Here is an 18,197-nt window from a genome sequence, read left to right as displayed (position 1 = left end):
GGTCGTGGAATTTCTCCAAGCCTACAACTAAACCCAGGCATTCTTTTTTGATTTGAGCGTGCCTCTACTCTGTGGTCATCATGGATCGACTGGTTTTCAATCGACATGCTCGAATTGCAGAGGAACTGCTCCTGGACCATCTTTGAACGCGTCTGTTGGCACTTTAATCTGCTTAGATGGATCAAAAAATATGAGAACTGGCGTGGTGGTTAGGGAAGTCTTGAGCTTCTCCCACTCTTGCTCATGTTGCTCAGTCCAAGTGAAATCCGTTGTCTTGTTCAGGGGATCATGTAGATATGTTGTTCTTGCTGACAGGTTTGGAATGAATTTCCCTGTTAGATTGATCATGCCCATCACCCTTAAGATGGCATTCTTGTTGTGTGGTTTTGGCATGTTGAGAATTGCTTAGATTTTGTCCTTGTCAGGTTCAATACCGGGCAATGAGAGCTTGTCACCTAGAAATGTGACCTAAGTTACTCCAAATTGGTACTTTTGCTTGTTGAGCTTTAGCCCATTTCTCTTGACGCTCGTTAGAACTTTAAGTAACCTCGTATTGTGCTCGTCTATGGTTGAGCCCCAAACGATGACATCATCCACGTTCACACGTACACCTTCGATGCCTTTGATTATGTGCTCCATGGCACGGTGAAATGAGGCTGAAATTATGCCAAATGGCATTCTCAGTAAGCAGTACCGTCCAAATGGCGTATTAAAAGTGCAGTATTTTGTACTTTGTTCCTCTCGCTTTAGTTGCCAAAAACCTTAAGATGCATCATGTTTCGTAAAGGATTGTGCACCAGCCATCTCAGATGTGAGTGATTTCTTCACGCTTTGGTATTTGGTAATATTCTCTCTTGATATTCTCGTTAAAATCTTTAGGAACCATGCATATGCATGTATCGCCATTCTTTTTCTTTACACAAACCATGGAGTTTACGCAGGCGGTAGGTTCTTCTATCTTTCTGATTACTTTTAATTTTGTCAATCTGCATTTTGAGGCAATCCCGAAGAATTGCAGATACTCTTCTTGGTGCCTGTATCACAGGTTTTGCATCCTCTTTGAGTTGTATCTTTTAGCTGAATGGTAGTGTACCAAAACCTGTGAACACATCACTGAATTTGCTGATAATGTCCTCAGAATCGTCGGAGTGTTGATCCAATCCTTTCATAGAATCATAGCATTTACAGTGCAGAAGGAGGCCATTCGGCCCATCGAGTCTGCACCGGCCCTTGGAAAGAGCACCCCATTTAAGCCCACACTTCCAACTTATCCCCGTCACCCAATAACCCCACCTAACCTTTTTGGACACTAAGGGCAATTTAGCATGGCCAATCCACCTAGGCTGCACATCTTTGGACTGTGGGAGGAAACCAGCCCACGGAACAAACCCACGCAGACACGGGGAGAATGTGCAGACTCCGCATAGACAGCGACCCAAGCTGGGAATCGAACCTGGGACCCTGGAGCTGTGAATCAACTGTGCTAACCACTGTGCTACCGTGCTGCCCATTTACCTTGTGGCTGCTCTATACCAACTGCACGAGATCTGATTCTTCACACCTAATAATGAATCCAAGCCGTCTGATCCAATACAGAATGGGACGGAATAAACTGTGTTTTCACCACCACACAGATCACAAGCACATTTAATGCTTGAACCATTGTAATCTCTCCGAGATAGTTTGTGATTTCTTCTAATCGGCTGAATTTTTAGATTTTTGAAATCAGACATGCTGATTAAATTGGCTTTGGCACCAGTTTCTAAAATCAATTGGACCACTGTATCGTTCACTTTAAGTGGGACCAGCCATTTGTCCTCATCAACCGCATTTATTTTAAGTGGAATATCAGTTTCCATTTTTTTTAAGTGCTGGATAATTTTTTGTTGTCTCCAAAAAATTATTCTTCTCTGCTAATACTCTAACAAACAATGATGTTTCAGCATTGGAGACTGTGCCTTCCACTGCGCTGACTGATCTGGGGTTGAGCTTAAAGTGACAATTCTGTGCAAAGTGACTTTTTTTCTTTGCATTTGGAACAGAACTTACCAAACGCTGGACACTGCCTTAATTTGTGCCTTTGACCATATCTTTTACACAGAAATATTTCATCCTGATCTTTAACCTGTTTGTTGGTGTGTGAGGAGCTGCAGGAACTTTCCCGCCATTTATTGGAGGTTTCCCACCTTTTCCAAGAAGATGTCTGCATCACTCCCTCACGCAAATCTGATTGATCTCCGAAATTTACTGCAGTAAGAAACAGATTAAATTGTTGTTTAAACACACACAAGTTGCTGTCCACATAACCATGAACTCTGAGACTCGTTCGTGGTTTCAATGACTCCATGTTGTTAATTCTGGCAGTCTGCAAAATCTTCAAGTATCTGTGGATCTCGTGGCAGGATGATATATTGTTTTCTCAGTATTTAATACCATCCAGCCATTGTACCATGTAATGTTCTTGTCAGGTGGCCTGATTTATATTCCCAAGAACAGTTGTAGCTAAAGTTAGAAATGATTTATTAACATTAACTGTGTGTCAACTATATACAAAATAATAGATGAGTCTGTCTCCAAGGTGACTGCACTGAATTGGGCATAGAAGTCAGCAGTCTCCCCGATGTGATTGGTTGTACTGGAGTGATTAATGGGCTGCTATTTATAGGAGCGGTGCTCCTGTTTTTCACTCACTGATTGGCTGTAATAACTCTCAATCAGAGAGCTCAGCTTGATTGGCTGTGTGTTGGATATTGAATGGGTTTATTGGAAAAATGTTCCTTTTGATTTACACACTGAGTTTTGCTGATGGGTCATTACTGAAGACGAGAAGGTGAGGTATAATTATTTGGGAGGGGCATGGACACATTTATTGAAATGTCTTTTAATGTCTTCTTTAAAGATTTTGCCTGAAGGCCTCGGCCTTTCCCAAAAGCCTGGGCTTGGATTTGATCGATTTGCCCAGTGCTGTGACTGAGAGCTGAACTTGGGGTGTGCAGTCTGAGTAAGTGCAGTGTATCTAATTTCCCAGATATGGCCATCTAAAATGGCCGCCTGCAAAGGATAATGGGAATTGTGGTCAAGTTGGGACACAGACAGTACACAGCCCCTGTGTATTGGGCAAAGGAAAACCAGACCGAACTGAAACTTGCACCTGTTAATCACCGATAAAGGTCAATCACCGATTTCCGCAGGACAATAGACTCCAATCAAAGAATAGCAACAGTAGCAGACTCCCCAGCGCCGCTCCCCGTTATTTGGAAAGGCATACGTGCTTGGGACAACGGTAACTAGGTCCCGCCCTGCCATCGAGGTACCCGCCCCTAATTGGCCAGAATCGATTAGGGCGATGAAGACCCTATCGATCCATTGGATCCTGAGTAAGCACCGCCTAAAAGGGCGCGAAAGAGGAGAAGGAGAAGAGGCCCTGCGCACTAGGGATCGATCTCTTTTGAGACCAGCCTGTGCCCACACCAACTGCAGCATAACAACCAGCCAAGTTCAAGACCCGCGATCGTTACCTGAGAGAGACGAACCTGACGATTTCCAGCGAACACACGTGGGGACTCAGATAAAGGCCTTATCTACCTGCACAGAGCCGGTCATCCAGAAGTTAAGTAAAGGTCATTGATTTGTTATGTTGTAGGTGTAACATAAGCGGCTTCCTTGTGGTGCACTTGACAAAGGAAGGTTCAGACGTGGAGATAACTTCAACACGTTTATTAAACTATTTACACTTCTATCACTCGGGTTCGACACTACTGCTAATCCTACTATAGCTACCCAGACTGACTAACCAGTTGCTACAATCCACGTGGTGGGTGTAATATTGAATCAACCCTATGTCTCTACTCACTGACTGTCTCCACTGGAAAGAGGCAGATCATGTGTGTGGTGTCCTTAATATATGGGTTGGGGTAATGCCTCCCTGTGGTCGTGTCACCTCCTTGTGTATCGTGAATGTCTATTGGTCATGTCCTATCTACTTGATCTATTGGTTGAGTGTGTGTGTGTGATGTCTGTTGTTCTCCTTCAGTGTCTAGCTAGCCTACATGTATTTACATTGATGCACATCACCACATCCCCCCTTTTTTATATGTCACATATTTTCTGCACACTTTGAGAAAATTGAACAAAGAACAGGTAGATAGGTAAGGTATATACAAGTCATGGGAACAGTGATTAAACAATAAGTCCAAATGATTTGTGTGAGTCCAAAAACCATCAATCATCATGGGCAAATGTCTCTCTTGGTTATGAACGCCATCAACGTCCATGTGCCACAGGAACCAAGAAGTAGTCAAATCAAACAGAGGATAACAAAGAGAGAGATAAGGAAAGAGAGGATCAAATTTGAAGGTAGGCTAGCCAGTAACATTAGGAATGATAGTAAAAGTTTCTTTAAATACATTAAAAACAAACGAGGGGCAAAAGCTGACATTGGGCCGCTCCAAAATGACGCTGGTAATTTTGTGATGGGAGACATGGAAATAGCCGAGGAACTGAATAAGTACTTTGCGTCAGTCTTCACAGTAGAAGACATGAGTAATATCCCAACAATTCCGGAGAGTCAGGGGACAGAGTTGAATATGGTAGCCATCACAAAGGAGAAAGTGCTAGAGAAACTAAGAGGTCTAAAAATTGACAAATCTCCGGGCCCAGATGGGCTACATCCTAGAGTTCTAAAGGAGATAGCTGAAGAAATAGTGGAGGCGTTGGTGATGATGTTTCAACAGTCACTGGAGTCAGGGAAAGTACCAGAGGATTGGAAAATCGCTGTTGTAACCCCACTGTTCAAGAAGGGAACAAGGAAAAAGATGGAAAATTATAGGCCAATTAGCCTGACCTCGGTTGTTGGCAAGATTCTAGAATCCATTGGTAAGGATGAGATTTCTAAATTCTTGGAAGTGCAGGGTCGGATTAGGACAAGTCAGCATGGATTTAGTAAGGGGAGGTCGTGCCACAGTCAAATCACCACAGTCATCTTAGTTGTTAGGAGGGGCAGCACAATGGCACAGTGGGTTAGCCCTGCAGCCTCATGGCGCCGAGGTACCAGGTTCAATCCAGGCTCTGGATGACTGTCCGTGTTGAGTTTGCACATTCTCCCCGTGTTTGCATGGGTTTCGCCCCACAACCCAAAGATGTGCAGGTTAGGTGGATTTGCCACGCTAAATTGCCCCTCAATTAGAAAAAAATAATTGGGTAATCTAAATTTTTTTTAAAAATCTCAGTTGATAGGTGTAGTTTAATGCATAGCCTCATGTATCATTGCACAGGGAGATAAGTCTTGTGTTTAATAATAAACTGTCCTTTGAACTAACATACTGGTTGTGTGGTCATTTGGTCAATACAAGAAACATACTCGCAGCTTGTGGTTTGTTAATAAAAGTATCAACAGATGGTAAACCAGAACCCTTCAATCAGCTACACTGAAGCAATATTTTCCTCAGCTTCCAGCACTTCCTGCCCAGTGTGTTTTCTTCAAATAATTTTGGAAACCAAGAGGAGAAATTCCAAAATGGAATTTTCCGTGCAATTCACTTTTGGCGACAGAGGTGGCTTGCCAGTACCTGGCTATGATGGGATTTTCTGGTCCTGTCATTTTCAAGGGGAAATTCATTGAATGCACCCATCACCATGGGAAACCTTTGGCGGTGGTGCACCATCAGCAGGACCAGAAGAGCTCACCTGCGTGAACGGCTGGAAAATTCCAGCCATTGTCTAAGCCTAAATCTGGTCTTGGTGAGAACACAAGTTCATGGTCCATAATTAGTTTGTTTGACGCTCTGCCCAACAGCTTTTTCCATTGCCCTTGGGAAGATGGGAGTTTTAGGTGGAGGAAAGAGTGTAACTAAGTTGTCTGCTCCTGGTCAATATCCATTGTGGAGGAGTGTCTAACCGAGGAGTCAGTCTCTTCATCAAAGTAGGAGAGGAAGTTGGAAGAAAGCATGCTTCCTTTTCCTGTTTTACAGAGGAATGGTAGTACACCCGAGGATAGACACCACAGATAGATCATGACCATCACCCAAGGAACAACTGCACAACTGTGGGAAGACATCCAGTTCCGTCACAGCGTTGCTCAACCCAAAGAAGATTGGGCAGTGAAACCATCATCTGGAAATCGGTCGGATCAGGAGAACTTTGGCATATCATCAGATCTGAATGGAATCTTCCATCAGAACCAACCTTTCCAAAGGTTCAGCTGTGGGTCAGGGTGAGGCCTGGAAGAAACGTGAGTGGACTCCTGTGTGGTGAGAGCTTCAATCATTCATCGAGCCTCACAAATCACTAACTCATTCTGACATGAAAGATGCTGTTCAAGACTGAGGTGTGTGAGGACGGCTCCATTGACTCAGTTGCACCAACCCCACAGGGATAGCCACATTAAAGAGAAATTGTTGAATTCTGAGTTTTGTGACAAATCATTCACGTGCCCATTCCACTTTCATAACCACCAACGCACCAATACTGGAGAGAAACCATTTCCTTGTGAGGTTTGCAACAAATCATTCTCAGTCTTCACATCTCCACAGACACAAACTCATTCACACCGGAAGAAGCTGTTCCACTGTGACGTGTGTGAGAAAGCTTTCACACAGTTATTGAAGCTCCAAGTCCATCAGTGAATCCACTCGGAAGAAACCCTTCAAGTGTGCGTTTTGTGATCAAGCTTTCCCAACATCTACGGATTTCCTGATACACCACAGCATTCACACAGGGGAGAATCCCTTCAGATGTGAGTTATGTGACCGAGCCCTCACACATTCATCAGCATTCATGCAACACTGACGCATCAACACAGGGGAGAAATCATTCAAGTGTAACATAGGAATTAGAAGCAGAAGTAGGAAATTCAGCCCCTCGAGCCTGCTCCCCCATTCAGTCAGATCATCTGATCTCTTCCTGATTTCAAATCCACCTCCCTATCTGTTCTCCATAACCTTTTAACCCGTTTTCTAGATAGAAATATATCTATCTCCTTCTTGAAACTATTTAATGACTCCACCGCAGCAAGTTTCACAAATTCACCGCCCTCTGTAAGAAATAGTTCCTCCTCAGCTAAGTTATAAATCTACCACCTCTCAACCTATATCTATGACCTCTCATTCTAGAGTGTAAAGTGTGTAAGAAATAATTCTCCCGTCCATCAAAACTTCGTGAACACCAACGCCTTCACGCTGGTGAGAAGCTGTTCAAGTGTGAGGTTTATAATAAGGACTTTCAAGAGAAATCAGGCTTGATGAATTACCGGCGCATTCGCACAGGGGAGAAGAAATAACTTGTGTGAGGTGTGTGATCCTGGGCGAAATTCTCCGGAAACGGCGCGATGTCCGCTGACTGGCGCCCAAAACGGCGCCAATCAGACGGGCATCGCGCCGCCCCAAAGGTGCGGAATGCTCCGCATCTTTGGGGGCCGAGCCCCAACATTGAGGGGCTAGGCCGACGCCGGAGGAATTTCCGCCCCGCCAGCTGGCGGAAACGGCCTATGTTGCCCTGCCAGCTGGCGTGGAAGTGACATCTCGGGGCGGCGCATGCGCGGGATCGTCAGCGGCCGCTGACAGTTTCCCGCGCATGCGCAGTGGAGGGAGTCTCTTCCGCCTCCGCCATGGTGGAGACCGTGGCGGAGGCGGAAGGGAAAGAGTACCCCCAAGGCACAGGCCCGCCCGCGGATCGGTGGGCCCCGATCGCGGGCCAGGCCACCGTGGGGGCACCCCCCGGGGTCAGATCGCCCCGCCCCCCCACCCACGACCCCGGAGCCCGCCCACGTCGCCTTGTCCCGCCGGTAAGGTAGGTGATTTAATTTACGCCGGCAGGACAGGCAATTTATCGGCGGGACTTCGGCCCATCCGGGCCGGAGAATCGAGCGGGGGGGGCCCGCCAACCAGCGTTTCCGCCCCCGCCGAATCTCCGGTGCCGGAGACTTCGCCAACCGGCAGGGGCGGGAATCACGCCAGCCCCCGGCGATTCTCCGACCCGGCGGGGGGTCGGAGAATTTCGCCCAAAGACTTTGAATTATGGGGCATGTCGGATCACTGTCGCATTCACACAGTGGGGAAGACAACTGAGGTAAACATAGAACATACAGTGCAGAAGGCCATTTGGCCAATCGAGTCTGCACCGACCCACTTAAGCCCTCACTTCCACCCTATCCCCCTAACCCAATCACCCATCCTAACCTTTTTGGACACTAAGGACAATTTATCATGGCCAATCCACCTAACCTGCACTCTTTGGACTATGGGAGGAAACCGGAGCACCCGGAGGAAACCCACGCAGACACGGGGAGAACGTGCAGACTCCGCACAAGTTTTGCTCTCCTTATTTGAGGGAGGATGTTGTGGCATTGGAGGTAGTTCAGAGGAGGTTCACCAGATTGATTCCGGGGATGAAAGTGTTGACGCATGAGGAGAGATTGAACAGTTTGGGCTTATACTCGCTGGAGTTTAGAAGAAGAGAGGATCTGATCAAAGCATACAAAATATTAAGAGGGATTGATAAAGTAAACTCAGACCAAATGTTCCCCCTTGTGGGGCAATCTAGAACGAGGGGTCACAGATATAGGTTGAGAGGTGGTAGATTTAAAACTGAGATAAGGAGGAACTACTTCTCGCAGAGGGTGGTGAATTTGTGGAACTTGCTGCCCCATAGTGCGGTGGAGTCTGAATCATTAAATGATTTCAAGGAGATAGATATATTTCTCCCAGTTGAGGCCGCACTCATGTGTGCGGAACTTGGCTATAAGTTTCTGCTCGGCGATTCTGCGTTGTCGCGTGTCCTGAAGGCCGCCTTGGAGAACGCTTACCCGGAGATCAGAGGCTGAATGCCCTTGACTGCTGAAGTGTTCCCCGACTGGAAGGGAACATTCCTGCCTGGTGATTGTTGCGCGATGTCCGTTCATTCGTTGTCGCAGCGTCTGCATGGTCTCGCCAATGTACCACGCTTCAGGACATCCTTTCCTGCAGCGTATGAGGTAGACAACGTTGGCCGAGTCGCACGAGTGTGTACCACGTACTGGTGGGTGGTGTTCTCATGTGTAATGGTGGTATCCATGTCGATGATCTGGCACATCTTGCAGAGATTGCCATGGCAGGGTTGTGTGGTGTCGTGGTCATTGTTCTGAAGGCTGGTTGGTTTGCTGGAGATTGGCAGTTGTCAGTGTTGAGTACTGAGGCTGTTGCAGCAATGCCGTCGTCATGGGGGATGCTGGTGTAGAGACGTCCATTATGACGAGGAATGTTCCTGGTTCAACTGGTCCATGGGTGCTGAGTTTCTGTAGGGAGTCCGTCGTGTCGTGACAGAAGCCGGACAGAAGATCAGCCTTTGATCTCCGGGTAAGCGTTCTCCAAGGTGGCTTTCAGGACGCACGACAACGCAGAATCGCCGAGCAGAAACTTATAGCCAAGTTCCGCACACATGAGTGCGGCCTCAACCGGGACCTGGGATTCATGTCACATTACATTCATCCCCCACCATCTGGCCTGTAAAATCCTACCAACTGTCCTGGCTTGACACAATTCACACCTCTTTAACCTGGGGTTACCCCATCTCTGGATCTGTAAAGATTTAATCACCTGCTAATGCTCGCATTCCAAGCATTGTCTGGCATCTTTGAATCTGTCTTTCTATATGTTTCTGGAACATACCTCTTCATTCACCTGAGGAAGGAGCAGCGCTCCGAAAGCTAGTGACATCGAAACAAACCTGTTGGACTTTAATCTGGTGTTGTAAGACTTCTTACTGTGCTCACCCCAGTCCAACGCCGGCATCTCCACACCAAATAGTAACATTATGGTGGGGCAGGCAATAAACAAAGAAATAACTGATGCATGTAGAAATGGTACAGCAGTTATCATGGGGGATTTTAATCTACATGTCGATTGGGTTAACCAGGTCGGTCAAGGCAGCCTTGAGGAGGAGTTTATAGAATGTATCCACGATAGTTTCCTAGAACAGTATGAAATGGAACCTAGGAGGGAACAAGCGGTCCTAGATCTGGTCCTGTGTAATGAGACACGATTGATTAATGATCTCATAGTTAGGGATCTTCTTGGAAGGAGCGATCACGATATGGTGGAATTTAAAATACAGATGGAGGGCGAGAAGGGAAAATCAAACACTCGTGTTTTTTGCTGAAACAAAGGAGATTACAATGGGATGAGAGAAGAGCTAGCTAAGATAGACCGGGAGCAAAGACTTTATGGTGAAACAGTCGAGGAACAGTGGAGAACCATCCAAGCGATTTTTCACAGTGCTCAGCAAAGGTTTATACCAACAAAAAGGAAGGATGGTAGAAAGAGGGAAAATTGACCGTGGATATCTAAGGAAATAAGGGAGAGTATTAAATTGAAGGAAAAAGCATACAAAGTGGCAAAGATTAGTGGGAGACTAGAGGACTGGGAATTCTTTAGGGGGCAACAGAAAGCTACTAAAAAAGCTATAAAGAAGAGTAAGATAGATTATGAGAGTAAACTTGCTCAGAATATAAAAAGATAGTAAAAGTTTCTCCAAATATATAAAACAAAAAAGAGTGGCTAAGGTAAATATTGGTCCTTTGGAGGATGAGAAGGGAGATTTAATAATGGGAGATGAGGAAATCGCTGAGGAACTGAACAGGTTTTTTGGGTCGGTCTTCACAGTGGAAGACACAAATAACATGCCAGTGACTGATAGTAATGAGGCTATGACAGCGAGGACCTTAAGATGATTGTTATCACGAAGGAGGTAGTGCTGGGCAAACTAATGGGGCTAAAGGTAGACAAGTATCCTGGCCCTGATGGAATCCATCCCAGAGTGCTAAAAGAGATGGCTAGGGAAATTGCAAATACACTAGTGGTAATTTACCAAAATTGGAAATTAGCAAACGTGACACCACTGTTTAAAAAAGGAGGTAGGCAGAAAGCGGGTAATTATAGGCCAGTGAGCTTAACTTCGGTAGTAGGGAAGATGCTGGAATCTATCATCAAGGAAGAAATAGCGAGGCATCTGGATGGAAATTGTCCCATTGGGCAGACGCAGCATGGGTTCATAAAGGACAGGTCGTGCCTAACTAATTTAGTGGAATTTTTCGAGGATATTACCAGAGCAGTAGATAACGGTGTGCCAATGGATGTGGTAGATCTGGATTTCCAGAAAGCCTTTGACAAGGTGCCACACAAAAGGTTGCTGCATAAGATAAAGATGCATGGCATTAAGGGTAAAGTAGTAGCATGGATAGAGGATTGGTTAATTGATAGAAAGCAAAGAGTGGGGAATTAATGGATGTTTCTCTGGTTGGCAATCAGTAGCTAGTGGTGTCCCTCAGGGATCAGTGTTGGGACCACAATTGTTCACAATGATTTGGAGTTGGGGACCAAGGGCAATGAGTCCAAGTTTGCAGACGACACTTAGATGAGTGGTAAAGCAAAAAGATCAGAGGATATTGGAAGTCTGCAGAGGGATTTGGATAGGTTAAGTGAATGGGCTAGGGTCTGGCAGATGGAATACAATGTTGACAAATGTGAGGTTATCCATTTTGGTAGGAATAACAGCAAAGGGGATTATTATTTAAATGATAAAATATTAAAACATGCTGCTGTGCAGAGACCTGGGTGTGCTAGTGTATGATTTGCAAAAAGTTGGTTTACAGGTTCAACAGGTGATTAAGAAGGCAAATGGAATTTTGTCCTTCATTGCTAGAGGGATGGAGTTTAAGACTAGGGAGGTTATGCTGCAATTGTATAAGATGTTAGTGAGGCCACACCTGGAGTAATGTGTTCAGTTTTGGTCTCCTTACCTGAGAAAGGACGTACTGGCGCTGGAGGGTGTGCAAAGGAGATTCACTAGGTTAATCCCGGAGCTGAAGGGGTTGGATTACGAGGAGAGGTTGAGTAGACTGGGATTGTACTCGTTGGAATTTAGAAGGATGAGGGGCATCTTATAGAAACATATAAAATTATGAAGGGGATAGATAGGATAGATGCAGGCAGGTTGTTTCCACTGGCGGGCGAAAGCAGAACTAGGGGGCATAGCTTCAAAATAAGGGAAAGTAGATTTAGGACTGAGTTTAGGAGGAACTTCCTCACCCAAAGGGTTGTGAATCGATGAAAATCCTTGCCCAGTGAAGCAGTTGAGGCTCCTTCATTAAATGTTTTTAAGATAAAGATAGATAGTTTTTTGAAGAATAAAGGGATTAAGGGTTATGGTGTTCGGGCCGGAAAGTGGAGCTGAGTCCACAAAAGATCAGCCATGATCTCATTGAATGGCGGAGCAGGCTCGAGGGGCCAGATGGCCTACTCCTGCTCCTAGTTCTTATGTTCTTATGATAACATAACCTGCTATTTACATAACTTAATCAAGATGTATTCAAAGTATTGAGTGATGCAAAATGCAGGTTACAAAATGGCTGATGCCACGATCCCGGGTTTTCAAAATGACCTTATTTTATTAACTTGATCAAGGCTCTTTTATAACTTAATCAACACTTTGATTTACTTTGATAAAAATTCACTCCTTTAGGTCAAATCTAATTCTAAATTCCCCAATATTACTTGCAGGGAGAGGATGAGAGCTGGGAGAAAATTATTTGTTCTGTCCCTTGTCCCTCCCTCCTAAACCTCGCTCTCCTGTGTCCCTCTCCTGAACCCCTCTCTCTCCTGTGTCCCTCTCTCTCCTGTGTCCCTCGCTCTCCTGCATCCCTCGCTCTCCTGTGTCCCTCTCCTGTGTCCCTTTCTCTCCTGTGTCCCTTTCTCTCCTGTGTCCCTCTCTCTCCTGTGTGTCTCTCTCCTGTGTCCCTCTCTCCTGTGTCCCCCTCTCTCCTGTGTCCCTCTCTCTCCTGTGTCCCTCTCTCTCCTGTGTCCCTCCCCTGTGTCCCTCTCTCCTGTGTCCCTCTCTCTCCTCTGTCCCTCTCTCCTGTGTCCCTCTCTCCTGTGTCCCTCTCTCTCCTGCCGTCTCTCTCTCTCCTGTGTCCCTCTCTCTCCTGTGTCCCTCTCTCTCCTGTGTCCCTCTCTCTCCTGTGTCCCTCTCTCTCCTGTGTCCCTCTCTCTCTCCTGCCATCTCTCTCCTGTGTCCCTCTCTTTCCTGGGTCCCTATCCTGTGCCCCTCTGTCTCCTGTGTCCCTCTCTCTCCTATGTCCCTCTCTCTCCTGTCTCTCTCACCTGTGTCCCTCTCCTGTGTCCCTCTCTCTCCTGTGTCCCTCTCTCTCCTGTGTCCCTCTCACTCCTGTGTCCCTCTCTCTCCTGTGTCCCTCTCTCCTGTGTCCCTCTCACTCCTGTGTCCCTCTCTCTCCTGTGTCCCTCTCTCCTGTGTCCCTCTCTCTCGTGTCCCTCTCTCTCCTGTGACCCTCTCTCCTGTGTCCCTCTCCCCTGAACCCCTTTCCCCTGTGTCCCTCTCTCCCCTGAACCCCTTTCCCCCGTGTCCCTCTCTCCCCTGAACCTCTCTCTCCTGTGTCCCTCTCCTGTGTCCCTCTCTCCTGTGTCCCTCTCCCCTGAACCCCTCTCTCCTGAACTCCTCTCATCTCCTGTGTCCCTCTCCCCAGAACCCCCTTTCCCCTGTGTCCCTCTCTCCCCTGAACCCATCTCTCTCCTGTGTCCCTCTATCTCCTGTGTCCCTCTCTCCTGAACTCTTCTCTCTCCTGTGTCCCTCTCTCCCTCCTGCATGTGCTGATCCCACCAATGTAAGTCATCGCTGCCTTGGATGCTGTAGGTCTTCTTCTTCCGATCTGCTGTCAAACACATCCGAGGCTACACATCCAACACTGATGTTGTCAGTTTGAAAGCCTCCGCGGATAAAGAATGCTAGCATTGCGCAGGTCAAGGACACACAGCCTGAGTGAGAGAGATACAGACCGAGTGAGAATTTGGTAATTTGGTGCAGTGAGGTAACCAGGAAAGGTAAGTGGTTCATCTAATTTTGCTGTTTTTCAGTTAAAAGTGCAGTGTAGATTAGTGTCTGATTGGCTGAAGCTGCCCCCACCCTAATTGCTGAGAGGCAGTTATCTGGCAGTCACCTGAGGCCTGTTAAGGGGCACAAAGGTACACATTGTTTTCTTCTCTTTGAAGTTTTAGTGTGAGTCATCCTAAAGTCTGTATAAAAGACAGTCAGAAAGCGCACATTAGTAAGCATTGCGCAGGTCAAGGACACACAGCCTGAGTGAGCGAGATACAGACCGAGTGAGAATTTGGTAATTTGGTGCAGTGAGGTAATTCGGTGAAGAGTGGGAGAAGGTGCTTTTTCCCTACTGTTTTGTTCTCTCTCTTTCTTCGGACCTAATTTCGGGAGCCGTTCGGAGGAGGAGGAGCAGTCTCTGTGAGTATAAAACGGAAACTTCCTGTTTTCCAGTTTTTCCCCCAAAAGTGACGTCAGAGGGAAGCTGTGATCTGAGTGGTTGATAGCAAATCTGCCCCAAATTTAAAAAAAAAACACAGCTAAACTCATAAACTTAAATTAAACTAATTAATTAATTAGTGATGGCTGGTCAGGTGATGTGCTTGAGCTGCTTGATGTGGGAGCTGGCAGATCCCATTGCGAGCTGCAGCGACCACATCTGCAGTAAGTGTTGGCTGCTCGAAGAGCTCCGGCTCAGAGTTGATGAGCTGGAGTCTGAGCTTCAAACACTGAGGCACATCCGGGAGGGGGAGACTTACCTGGACACTGTGTTTCAGGAGGCAGTCACACCTGTCAGAGTAAGTAGTTTAAATCCTGCCAGTGGCCAGGGACAGCAGGGTGTGACTGCAAGTCAGGCAGGTAAAGGGAACCAGCAGTCAGGAACTTAGGAGCCTCAGCCCTTGACTCTGTCCAACAGGTATGAGGCACTTGCTCCCTGTGTGGATGGCGAACAGGGCTGCAGGAAGGATGAGTCAGCTGACCAAGGCACCATGGTTCAGCAGGCCATTCAAGGGGAGGGAGTAAATAGGCAAGTTGTAGTTGTAGGGGATTCTATTATCAGGGGGATAGATAGTATCCTTTGTGAGCAGGATAAAGAGTCCCGCATGGTATGTTGCCTGCCCTGTGCTAGGGTGTGGGACATCTCTGACCGGCTTGAAAGGATACTGGAGAGGGAGGGGGAGGATCCAGTTGTTGTGGTCCATGTCGGTACCAACAACATAGGCAAGTCTAGGAAAGAGGACCTGTTTAGAGATTATAAAGAGCTAGGATTCAAATTAAAAAACAGGTCCTCAAGGGTCATAATCTCCGGATTACTGCCCGAGCCACGTGCAAATTGGCATAGGGAGGCAAGAATAAGGGAAGTTAACACGTGGCTGAAAGAGTGGTGTGGGAAAGAGGGGTTCCTTTTCATGGGACACTGGCATCAGTTTTGGGACAGGGGGGACCTATACCGTTGGGATGGTCTCCACCTGAACCGAGCTGGGACCAGTGTTCTGGCGAAAAGAATAAATAGGGTGGTCAATAGGACTTTAAACTAAAGATTGGGGGGGGAAGGGAAAGTCAGGGAACCAAGAGGTGAAGTAATCAGTGGGAAGCGTAGCTGCTTAGGAATACAAAAAAACACGAAAAGACAAAACTCAGGAGAGGTTACGATAGTCCCCATCCCACAAAATATGACACAGTGTATGGAAAGGCTCAGTAAACCAAGGTCCACCACACTAAGAAAACAAAAAGGGACGGTCAATAGAGAATTAAAGGTGCTATATTTAAATGCGCGCAGTGTACGGAACAAGGTAGATGAGCTTGTGGCCCAGATTGTGACTGGCAGGTATGATGTGGTAGGCATCACAGAGACAAATTGCAGGGGGTTCAGGACTGGCATTTAAACATCCAGGGATTCACAACCTATCGAAAAGACAGGGAGGTGGGCAGAGGGGGCGGGGTTGCCTTGTTAATTAGGAATGAAATTAAATCAATAGCTCTAAATGACATAGGGTCAGATGATGTGGAGTCTGTGTGGGTAGAGTTGAGGAACCACAAAGGCAAAAAAACCATAATGGGAGTTATGTACAGGCCTCCTAACAGGGGTCAGGACCGGGGGTACAAAATGCACCACGAAATAGAAAGTGCATGTCAGAAAGGCAAGGTCACCGTGATCATGGGGGACTTCAATATGCAGATGGACTGGGTAAATAATGCTGCCAGTGGACCCAAGGAAAGGGAATTCATTGAATGTTTACAGGAGGGCTTTTTGGAACAGCTTGTGATGGAGCCCACGAGGGAACAGGCCATTCTGGACTTAGTGTTATGTAATGAGCCAGACTTGATTAAAGATCTTAAAGTAAGGGAGCACTTAGGAGGCAGTGATCATAATATGGTAGAATTCAATCTCCAATTTGAAAGAAGGTAGAATCAGATGTAAAGGTGTTACAGTTAAATAAAGGTAACTACAGGGGCATGAGGGAGGAACTGACGAAAATCGACTGGGAGCAGAGCCTAGTGGGAAAGACAGTAGAACAGCAATGGCAGGAGTTTCTAGGAGTAATTGAGGACACAGTGCAGAGGTTCATCCCAAAGAAAAGAAAGGTTATCAGAGGGGGGATTAGGCAGCCATGGCTGACAAAGGAAGTTAGGGAATGCATCAAAGCAAAAGAGAAAGCCTATAATGTGGCAAAGAGTAGTGGGAAGTCAGAAGATTGGGAAGGCTACAAAAACAAACAGAGGATAACAAAGAGAGAAATAAGGAAAGAGAGGATCAAATATGAAGGTAGGCTAGCCAGTAACATTAGGAATGATAGTAAAAGTTTCTTTAAATACATTAAAAACAAACGGGAGGCAAAAGTTGACATTGGGCCGCTCCAAAATGACGCTGGTAATTTTGTGATGGGAGACAAGGAAATAGCTGAGGAACTAAATAAGTACTTTGCGTCAGTCTTCACAGTAGAAGACATGAGTAATATCCCACCAATTCCGGAGAGTCAGGGGGCAGAGTTGAATATGGTAGCCATCACAAAGGAGAAAGTGCTAGAGAAACTAAGAGGTCTAAAAATTGATAAATCTCCGGGCCCAGATGGACTACATCCTAGAGTTCTAAAGGAGATAGCTGAAGAAATAGTGGAGGCGTTAGTTATGATCTTTCAAAAGTCACTGGAGTCCGGGAAAGTCCCAGAGGATTGGAAAATCGCTGTTGTAACCCCCCTGTTCAAGAAGGGAACAAGGAAAAAGATGGAAAATTATAGGCCAATTAGCCTGACCTCGGTTGTTGGCAAGATTCTAGAATCCATTGTTAAGGATGAGATTTCTAAATTCTTGGAAGTGCAAGGTCAGATTAGGACAAGTCAGCATGGATTTAGTAAGGGGAGGTCGTGCCTGACAAACCTGTTAGAGTTCTTTGAAGAGACAACAAATAGGTTAGACCAAGGAGAGCCAATGGATGTTATCTATCTTGACTTCCAAAAGGCCTTTGATAAGGTGCCTCACGGGAGACTGCTGAGTAAAATAAGGGCCCATGGTATTCGAGGCAAGGTACTAACATGGATTGACGATTGGCTGTCAGGCAGAAGGCAGAGAGTTGGGATAAAAGGTTCTTTTTCGGAATGGCAACCGGTGACGAGTGGTGTCCCGCAGGGTTCAGTGTTGGGGCCACAGCTGTTCTCTTTATATATTAACGATCTAGATGACGGGACTGGGGGCATTCTGGCTAAGTTTGCCGATGATACAAAGATAGGTGGAGGGGCAGGTAGTATGGAGGAAGTGGGGAGGCTGCAGAAAGATTTAGACAGTTTAGGAGAGTGGTCCAAGAAAAGGCTGATGAAATTCAACGTGGGCAAGTGCGAGGTCTTGCACTTTGGAAAAAAGAATAGAGGCATGGACTATTTTCTAAACGGTGACAAAATTCATAATGCTGAAGTGCAAAGGGACTTGGGAGTCCTAGTCCAGGATTCTCTAAAGGTAAACTTGCAGGTTGAGTCCGTGATTAGGAAGGCAAATGCAATGTTGTCATTCATCTCAAGAGGCTTGGAATATAAAAGCAGGGATGTACTTCTGAAGCTTTATAAAGCATTAGTTAGGCCCCATTTAGAATACTGTGAGCAATTTTGGGCCCCACACCTCAGGAAGGACATACTGGCACTGGAGCGGGTCCAGCGGAGATTCACACGGATGATCCCAGGAATGGTAGGCCTAACATACGATGAACATCTGAGGATCCTGGGATTATATTCATTGGAGTTTAGGAGGTTGAGGGGAGATCTAATAGAAACTTACAAGATAATGAATGGCTTAGATAGGGTGGATGTAGGGAAGTTGTTTCCATTAGCAGGGGAGACTAGGACCCG

This window comes from Scyliorhinus torazame, unplaced genomic scaffold (assembly GCF_047496885.1).
Source record: "Scyliorhinus torazame isolate Kashiwa2021f unplaced genomic scaffold, sScyTor2.1 scaffold_266, whole genome shotgun sequence".
NCBI classification, from domain to species: Eukaryota; Metazoa; Chordata; class Chondrichthyes; order Carcharhiniformes; family Scyliorhinidae; genus Scyliorhinus; species Scyliorhinus torazame.
The sequence above is the reverse complement of the archived record's forward strand: the minus strand, read 5'-3'. Positions refer to the sequence as shown.